The sequence below is a fragment of the Cupressus sempervirens genome, chromosome 6 (assembly GCF_028749045.1).
Source record: "Cupressus sempervirens isolate cs-2001-9-10 chromosome 6, ASM2874904v1, whole genome shotgun sequence".
In the NCBI taxonomy this organism is placed as follows: domain Eukaryota; kingdom Viridiplantae; phylum Streptophyta; class Pinopsida; order Cupressales; family Cupressaceae; genus Cupressus; species Cupressus sempervirens.
The window spans coordinates 138,184,373-138,192,729 of record NC_143123.1 but is presented as its reverse complement, the minus strand read 5'-3'; the positions used below and the strand labels follow the sequence as shown (position 1 = coordinate 138,192,729).

Here is an 8,357-nt window from a genome sequence, read left to right as displayed (position 1 = left end):
ACTATTATAAAATACTTCCTTATTTAAAGAAGTTAACACATATTTTAATTTACAAATGATGGAAATTGTTACAATTAATGTTTTTACATGTTACAATTTAAGAATATTTGCACATAGTATCAAAGAAAACAATAGAATGAAGAAAATAATAGAAAATAATATGATGATGTTCCCTTTCTCTATCCTATTATATGATCTGAAAGATTGATTTAAAAATAATTCATGCAGTCCAATAATTCATGCAGTCCAATCCAGAAGCATAATAATTGATAGCAATATAAAATAGTATGAAGAAACAATAGTCTAAAAGATTGAACTTTGCTAAACTTCACATAACAATAATAAACAAAATGTTTTCAAACCAAAATTGTTACCAATGTGTTGAACATCTCTTAATAAAAGATTCTAACACACAAAACTCCAACAATGATACTAACAAAGTTTGAACATTTCTTAATAAAATATTCTAACAATGATACTCTTATCTCATATACTAATAATAAGAACCTAATATTGGCCCTTAGTAATAACAACAATATTTTAATTGGCAAATTTTATTATGGAGGAATATTGCTGAGCCATATTCATTCGTTTGATCTACTACCAATCTTCTCACTCTTTAGTCTCCTCACGTTAAAGACCTTCCCTTCCCTTCTATTATATTCCAGTCTTCAATGGCAATTATTGTACACGTGGCTTACATCGGAGGCACCCTTGGGATTTAAGATATCGGCCTTTAATCTTAGACACAGGCAATGGGCTACCGCGAATGGCCAAGGGTTAGTCCAGAGGATAACAAATTCTGTCGATTAATAACAAATAAATTGATGCGGTGATTGCTTGTGCATAAGGTAGACTTGGCCCGAAGCGGGAAAATCAGATTGGGTAACTGTAATCCTTTTCCGTAGCGCTGAAGAGGAGCAGGGCATAGAAGGCCGGCGTCTTAAGGTAACCTTCAAACTCTTCCAGCGTTTCGAAATTCATATCAATCTTCTTTGTTTGATCGCGACATTTACAAATGTCTGTATCTCTGTTATAAATTTTGGCTTTTGTTCTGGTTTCTGCTTGTCTGTTTAACTCCTGTGTTCTTAGGGTTTCACCCAAAGGCCCAAAATTTTAATGGCCGTTTTCTTTCATCTATTGCTTTCTTTTTCTAATTCCATTTTAAAATATTCGCAAATTGTCCTTTGATACGTACACATTTTCTCGAAATTCTCCTGAATATATACATACAGAATGGCGTCACCTCGAGCTATGCGAACCGTAGGACAGGTAAGATTGACATTTCGACCCGAGAATGGTATGACTGTGGAAAGACACGAATAGCAGGACGGATAAGACTGGCGTTAGACATGACAGCAAATGGAATGAAGGGAAGCTAATGTAATTTGAACCACAATAAACAGAGCAATGATCTGAGATTATGCCATGGTTAAGGGCAAGTCTCTTGTTCCATGGAGAGGATGAACTATCTAAAGTTTCTCAGTGCTCTCTGAGAAAGCTCAGGAGTTTTTAGTAATTAGGCTGTCCTATGGATTTTATAGGAGCAGTTAATGTTATCAATTTGGATGGGGGAGTCGGTTGTGTTCGGGTTATTTTGTCAAGGAGTAAAGACCTGAGATTATGTCACGGTCAAGGGCAAGGCTGGGGTTCCATGGAGGATGAACTATCAAAAGTTTCTCAGTCCTCTCTGTTAAAGTTTAAGATTTTTTAATTATCAGGTTGTCATATGGATTTTATAGGGGCAGCTAATTTGTAAATTTAGCCTAGAATTTATAGGAAACCTTTCCCGTTCCATGATTTGCTCAAACAAGAGAAGACATAAGAGCAGAAATTCACTTGCAAGATTTAAAAACTTAAGATTCCTTTACATGATGCCAAGTTGATCAAGATCCCTAATTGGGTTCTGAGAATTTCCAGCTCCACCGCATTTGCAGCTGCTGAGATTTTAAGGGATAAAACCTAGAGAATTGAATTCTTCAGGATAATGTATCCTTTAGCAGATGTTTTCTCATTACATGAGATTCATATCTCCATAGTTTATAAACCTTAACTCTCTGCATAGGATTACATCCCATTTTTTTTTGATTTGATGTATGCACTAGTTTTCTTTTTGATCACATTGTATTTTTTTAACTTTGGTTAATCTTTTGTTCACTACACATACATGACTAGCAGGGAAAACTTTGGGCTATATTGTTTAGTTTTGGTAGATTAGTGTGCTATTATCATGGTATGATGCCACTACTGCAATGGGCAGAGGTCCATTAGTGCTTAATAGCACAGAAAGTTTCATACTTTAGTAGTTACTGTTGTTTAAATGTTCTCTTTATTATTCATTTTACATCTAGCATTACTAAAAAATATTATGTGAATGATATTAAAGATATTTTACTTTTATTACACACAATAGACACATACACACATATGTCCATCCATCTATGTTAGCAGAAATGAGAAATATGATGGTATCAACAACAATATGGAAGAAGGAATGTAAATATATTACATGTAAGCTGCAAACATATTATGCTATTAGTTTGGAGGCTCGACTCTAGGTCCACTTTTGGTAATTTTAGTTGCAAGTATGTCTTGGGACCTATAAAGCAAGGATGAACTTGTATTGGATGAACTCAGTGAATTAAAGTAGAACTAATGGCATTTTAAAATATTTTTTGGGCATTTTAAAAATTTCCTAATATTTGCATTGGACTTGAATGGTTGAATGGATTAGCAATAATGAAGGAATTGGGAGATATAAGTAGCAGAGAGACAATGAATTGTGTTGTGCCTAAGTTTTAGTTTTTCTAAAATTACGAAGTAGGACAAGAGTGGATTAGCAAGAATGGGTAACATAATGAGTATGGACTATGGACTCATTAGGAGGTAGAGATTTTAGAGGGTGTAGTGTTGACAATAGTTAGCTTGACATCTTTCATGCCTGCAATGGTTGCCTCCAGTTTTTCTAAAATTACGAAGTAGGAGAACAAGAGTGGACTAGTGAGAATGGGTAACAGAATGAGTATGGACTATGGACTCATTAGGAGGTAGAGATTTTAGAGGGTGTAGTGTTGACAATAGTTAGCTTTAGGAGACATCTTTCATACCTGCAATGGTTGCCTCTGCGATTTGGTTCCGATCATTCCTTGTTTTGCAATTTGGTTTTATTGACAATAGCTAGCTCTGGGAGACATCTTTCATGCATGCCTTTGTTGCCTCTACAATTTGGTTATGATCATTCCTTGCTCTGCGATTTGGTTCTAATGCTATGTATCCATTCAAGTGTTTTTTGTAACCTCTAACGCCATCATCACCTATTCTTTCATTGGGGATAGGTGGTTTAAGACTTCAAAGGCTTAAGCCTTCCAAGAGTCTTCATTGAGGACAAGTGGTTTAAGCCTTCAAAGAGTCTTCCATTTGTATATGATCGACCCAAGACTATGAATAATCTGACCCTTGGTGTCAGATGATTGAAGACTATGAAGAGTATTTTGGTTCCAGAAAATGAAAAGGCACCTTCCTGAATAACTGTTGTCGGTTCATTTGTCACAACAGACAAAGCATGTAGAGGTTGTTGCTTTGTGGTAGCATTGTGATTTTGTAGATTAATGTTTTTATTTGGAGATTGTTGTTCAAAAGTGTTTTCTGTGTTTTTTTGAGACAATTGTATCGGTTATCAGTATTGTTCATATTCATATTGTGTATGTACTATATTGTTGATATTTAGTGTTTAGTACTGTACGCAGGGTATAGAGTGTAGTTTTTAATTATTACTTAAGTGGTATAGTTGTGATATGTATTATAACTCAGTTAACAATAAAGAGGAATTATAATTCCTATGTTAATTATTGTGTTCTTGTGCTCACTATTTTGGTTTGATGTTGTTTATGTTATTTTTGGTATAAAAATCAACATGTAGAAACATTGAGAAGATATTGACATTGTGTCAAGGGAAGTTGCTATCAAGGGCATCTTTTTGCAGCTCAACAGGCAATGGGACATGCATGTTTACCAAAAATACCAACATATTTGGTTGCAGACATGTATTGAGGAGGATGATAACATGTGGCATACAAATTGCACACACCAAACACTTGATCTATTGCAAAACACTTATTAGAGGCGTGGATTATGAGTCACCACTCTAAAGAACAAGTAATTAACATGTTGCATAATTTTTATAAGAACAAAGTTATCGTTTAAGTTCATATTTTACCAATATTTTAGTATATTGAAAGTTTTATTATATAAATATAATGGAAATGTTTTTTTTTAAATATTTATTGATGAGATAATTACAATGATGTATAATGATGATGAATTTGAAAGTATTCCTTCATTTATTTTAATATTGAACACTAAATCTAGGTTGTATTTTAAGTTTACAAATACACATATTTATGATAAGTATATGTTTTTTGTAAGCACAAGCCCAAAATGAATTCAATCCCTAACATCCTTTTATTGAAACTCCAAAACAAACCTGTGAACTAAACCCAAACTAAACACCTTAGTATAAATGAGTATATGCATGCATACATTTGTATGTTTGCATAAATGTATGTATAGGCTTGTTTAATTACCTTTGGTTATGGTTGTCTTAAGAGCTTGACCAAAGGATTTTGCTACAATGAGGAACAAAAAAGGTAAGAGTGGATCCTCTTGCGAAGGGCTTCATTGTGCCTTGAGGATTATCATAAGTTTACCATTGATTAATAATAAATGTTGAGAAGGATATTGCTAAGATGCTACTTTGAACCCTATTAGGAAATATGTTGTTTTGGGTTGTTTTAAGCATGCTTTGACTAAGACTCAGTGTCGACTAGCAACCCAAAATAGGGCCTAGAGTCGGCCTAGAAAAAACAAAAAAGGGGATTTCAAGTTTGTTTTTGGGGTTTTCATAAAAAAACGAGGAGTCCTTCCCAAAAACTTGCCAATCTTTGACTTTGACTTTATAAGACTAAACACACTAGTATATGGCGAGTCGACTAAACAAGCTACGAGACTTGCAAGTCATGACAAGTCCCAAGAGTCCTTAAATTATGAATTTAACACCTCACCCATATTATAGTGAGTAGTATATTTGCTTAAAGAAAATTAGGGAACACTCCTTTAAAAATAGATGTATTGTCTCAAATGCTGGGCAAGGCATAATAAAATAAAATTAGTCTGCTGATTTCTATTATGGTATTAGAGTGCTCCATTACGACAATGCTAAGGTGAAAGAAATGACTGCAAGATCAAAGACCGATTCCTCTTTTGAATGAAATGTGGCTAAAATACAACATGGGTGCAAATTTGTAACAACCATCGAGTGGTTGATTGTGAATAGGTTGTGATTGTCGTTGTTGTGGTTGATTCTTAGTGTGAATTAAGTTTACAAGCCAAAAACTAATTCAAGTAAGTTTTACGATACAAGATAGGGATTATACCATTGCTCATGGATTGCGCAACCATATTTACAAATGTAGAAATGACATGTGCTTTAGCGGTGGAAGTAGTAATTGAAGGTTGAGGGTGCAAAGTTTTTCGTTAACAACACATTTAAGCATAAATCAGATCTTCAACACAACATGAGCTAATAAATGAATGTTTGCCCATTATGTTTTTTACAATCTAACTGAAATTGTGGATTTTCTGTCTGACTATTCTTGCGAGTCATAACATTCTGGTGGCAATTCTCTTAGAAATAAGCCTATCAGCTTAATATGTAATTATATGAAATGTTTGCATTATTTGAAATAGTTTGTAATCTTATGTACATTTTTCTCATTCTTGAGTGTATTAGAATATAAATCTTGCAATTTTAAACCATACATCTTATGAATTCACTTTGATTGTCTATCTATCTAGTTCAAGTCAATATTACCATGTTCTATCTTTTACCATTGCATATTTACCATTCAGGAGTCATAGTAGAAATAAAATGTAAATCAGAATTAAATCAACATTTAGAATTTCTAAGTGGTGTGTGGGGCCCAAAATATTTGACCATCCCCTTGGAATGAGCTAGCCTTCTTTAGGCATCCCAGACATTTGAAGAAATGATTATCAATTCATTATGGTCTATTTATGCAATTCCATTAAATACATCAATATGTCATATCATCTCATTTGACCATAAAACTAATGCATAATTAACTTTAATTATCAATTTAGTAATTATCATAATCATCGTTTACCAAATCGAAGACATCAAAGCCCCCAAATAAGTAGGATACCAGAAACACCACAGGACACGTATATTGAACCAAATATTCAGCTACTCGTGTCTTTTTATTTGTTTAAATCAATTTGAATATCAGAAAAATAACATGTACATGTTGATTCATGTTCAAATGTGAAATACAATCAATGAAGCCCAGTCTGGAATTTCAAATAACCTAGAGTTGTCTAGGGTCCCTATTTGAACCTATATTGTATAAAATCAAAACAAAGCCCCTTTTCTTTTATAAATTTTAGGGCAAAACAAAACTACACGAGGATAAATTTGCAAAGATATCGCTCAATGTAGCGTATCATACACAAACTATCGACTCAGACAGCTACATATCAAGCCGAAATGCACAGTACAGTTTGTGGGTACTTCCCTCTATCATTTTGTTTTCCGAACACCAACTATGTTGTTGTAGGAGAAACCATGTTTGTTATAGGTGCAAGGGAAAATTGAAGTCGAAGAAGAAATAACAATTTATAATAATAGATTCAAACATAATAGTTTATATGCGAACACATTGGTCTGGAACGTATTGACGATGAATGGAAGGAGAATTTCACTATAGACCAACATTTTGGGAGAATTATCTAGAAGTGGATAAGGAGGCTCATATGATTCTTATTGGTGGTTCAAATACAAGGATAATGAACATTGATAGAAGTTCAACGAAATCCAGTCAGAATATTCAAATAGGCATAAGGAGTAAACATACAATCATCAAAAGGAGATAGGACATAATACATGGACAAACATATAGGCAAGATTATTACATTTAAGACTCATTCGACTCTCAGTAATGAATCCTCCATGTCAACACTTAATGGAATCCATTCATAGATGTAGAGGAGATGGGAACAAGTCAAAGTGAATTAAAGTTCTAACCAACAATAGAATGTCAATAGAAAGCATTGAATATGGTGGGAGGAATATGAAAAGGATATAAATCAGAGAACATAATATTGGTATTCATAGTCATCCATTTTATACACAAGACTAAACCTTTCATACACATCTTGAGAGTGGTCACAATTTATCGGTTTTGAGCCCTTGTTCCAATGAGAATTCGGATTCGAGGTGATGGGATTTAAGTGTGAGTGTAAGCGGTGCATCTTAGAAAGATCGTTACTTGCAGCCCTCCTGAGAAGTCTCGGTGCTTCACCCCTGTGAGCATCACCTAGATCCAATGAGTGCTAAGTGTTCCATTTATTCTCATGAGAGATGGATTCATGTTGAATCACTGCTCATGAAACATGGGTCAATGAGTTTGACTCAAAAATCACACACTTAAATCTTGATAGCAATATCACAATTTGACTTGTTGTGGAAATTATCTCCTACTCATCAATTGATGAGCTTAAGGGGCTTTCTAATGAATAGTTCACAAGGCACAACACTTGGTGAAGGTTTTGCAAATGGGGTTGTAAGCTTTGGGTTTAACCATGGAGGAAACTCCGTAGTTAAGCGCGCTCAAGCTGGAGTAGTACTGGGATGGTTGACCTCCCAGGAAGTCTTGGTGCTTCACCCCTGTGAGCATCACCTAGATCCAATGAGTGCTAAGTGTTCCATTTATTCTCATGAGAGATGGATTCATGTTGAATCACTACTCATGAAACATGGGTCAATGAGTTTGACTCAAAAATCACATAGTTAAATCGTGATAGCAATATCACAATTTGACTTGCTGTGGAAATTATCTCCTACTTATCAATTGATGAGCTTAAGGGGCTTTCTAATGAATGGTTCATAAGACACAACACTTGTTGAAGGTTTTGCAAATGGGGTTGCAAGCTTTGGGTTTAACCATGGAGGAAACTCCATAGTTAAGCGCGCTGAGGCTAGAGTAGTACTGGCTCTTGGGAAGCCCTGGTGCTTCACCCTTGTGAGCATCACCTAGATCCAATGAGTGCTAAGTGTTCTATTTATTCTCACGAGAGATGGATTCATGTTGAATCACTACTCATGAAACATGAGTCAATGAGTTTGACTTAAAAATCACACAGTTAAATCCTGATAGCAATATCACAATAATTATTTTATCGTAGAGACCTATCTGTAATCCACCTACCGCTGCATCACTCTTAAGTTTGCCATACATGTGTTGTCTCTTATTTTGAATGCGAATTATGATTTGATAGTAGGA

The 8,357-nt window shown here is 34.5% G+C and overlaps 1 protein-coding gene across 1 annotated transcript in view; it reads left to right on the top strand.

The window, feature by feature from the left end:
• The first annotated feature begins 533 nt into the window (after positions 1–533).
• LOC149551608 (protein RMD5 homolog) overlaps positions 534–8,357 on the top strand; it is a 45,351-nt gene continuing 37,527 nt past the window's right edge. The window contains exon 1 of the mRNA XM_089787115.1: positions 534–948. The gene's annotated coding sequence lies outside the window, so the exon portion shown is untranslated. The remainder of the gene's footprint in view (positions 949–8,357) is intronic.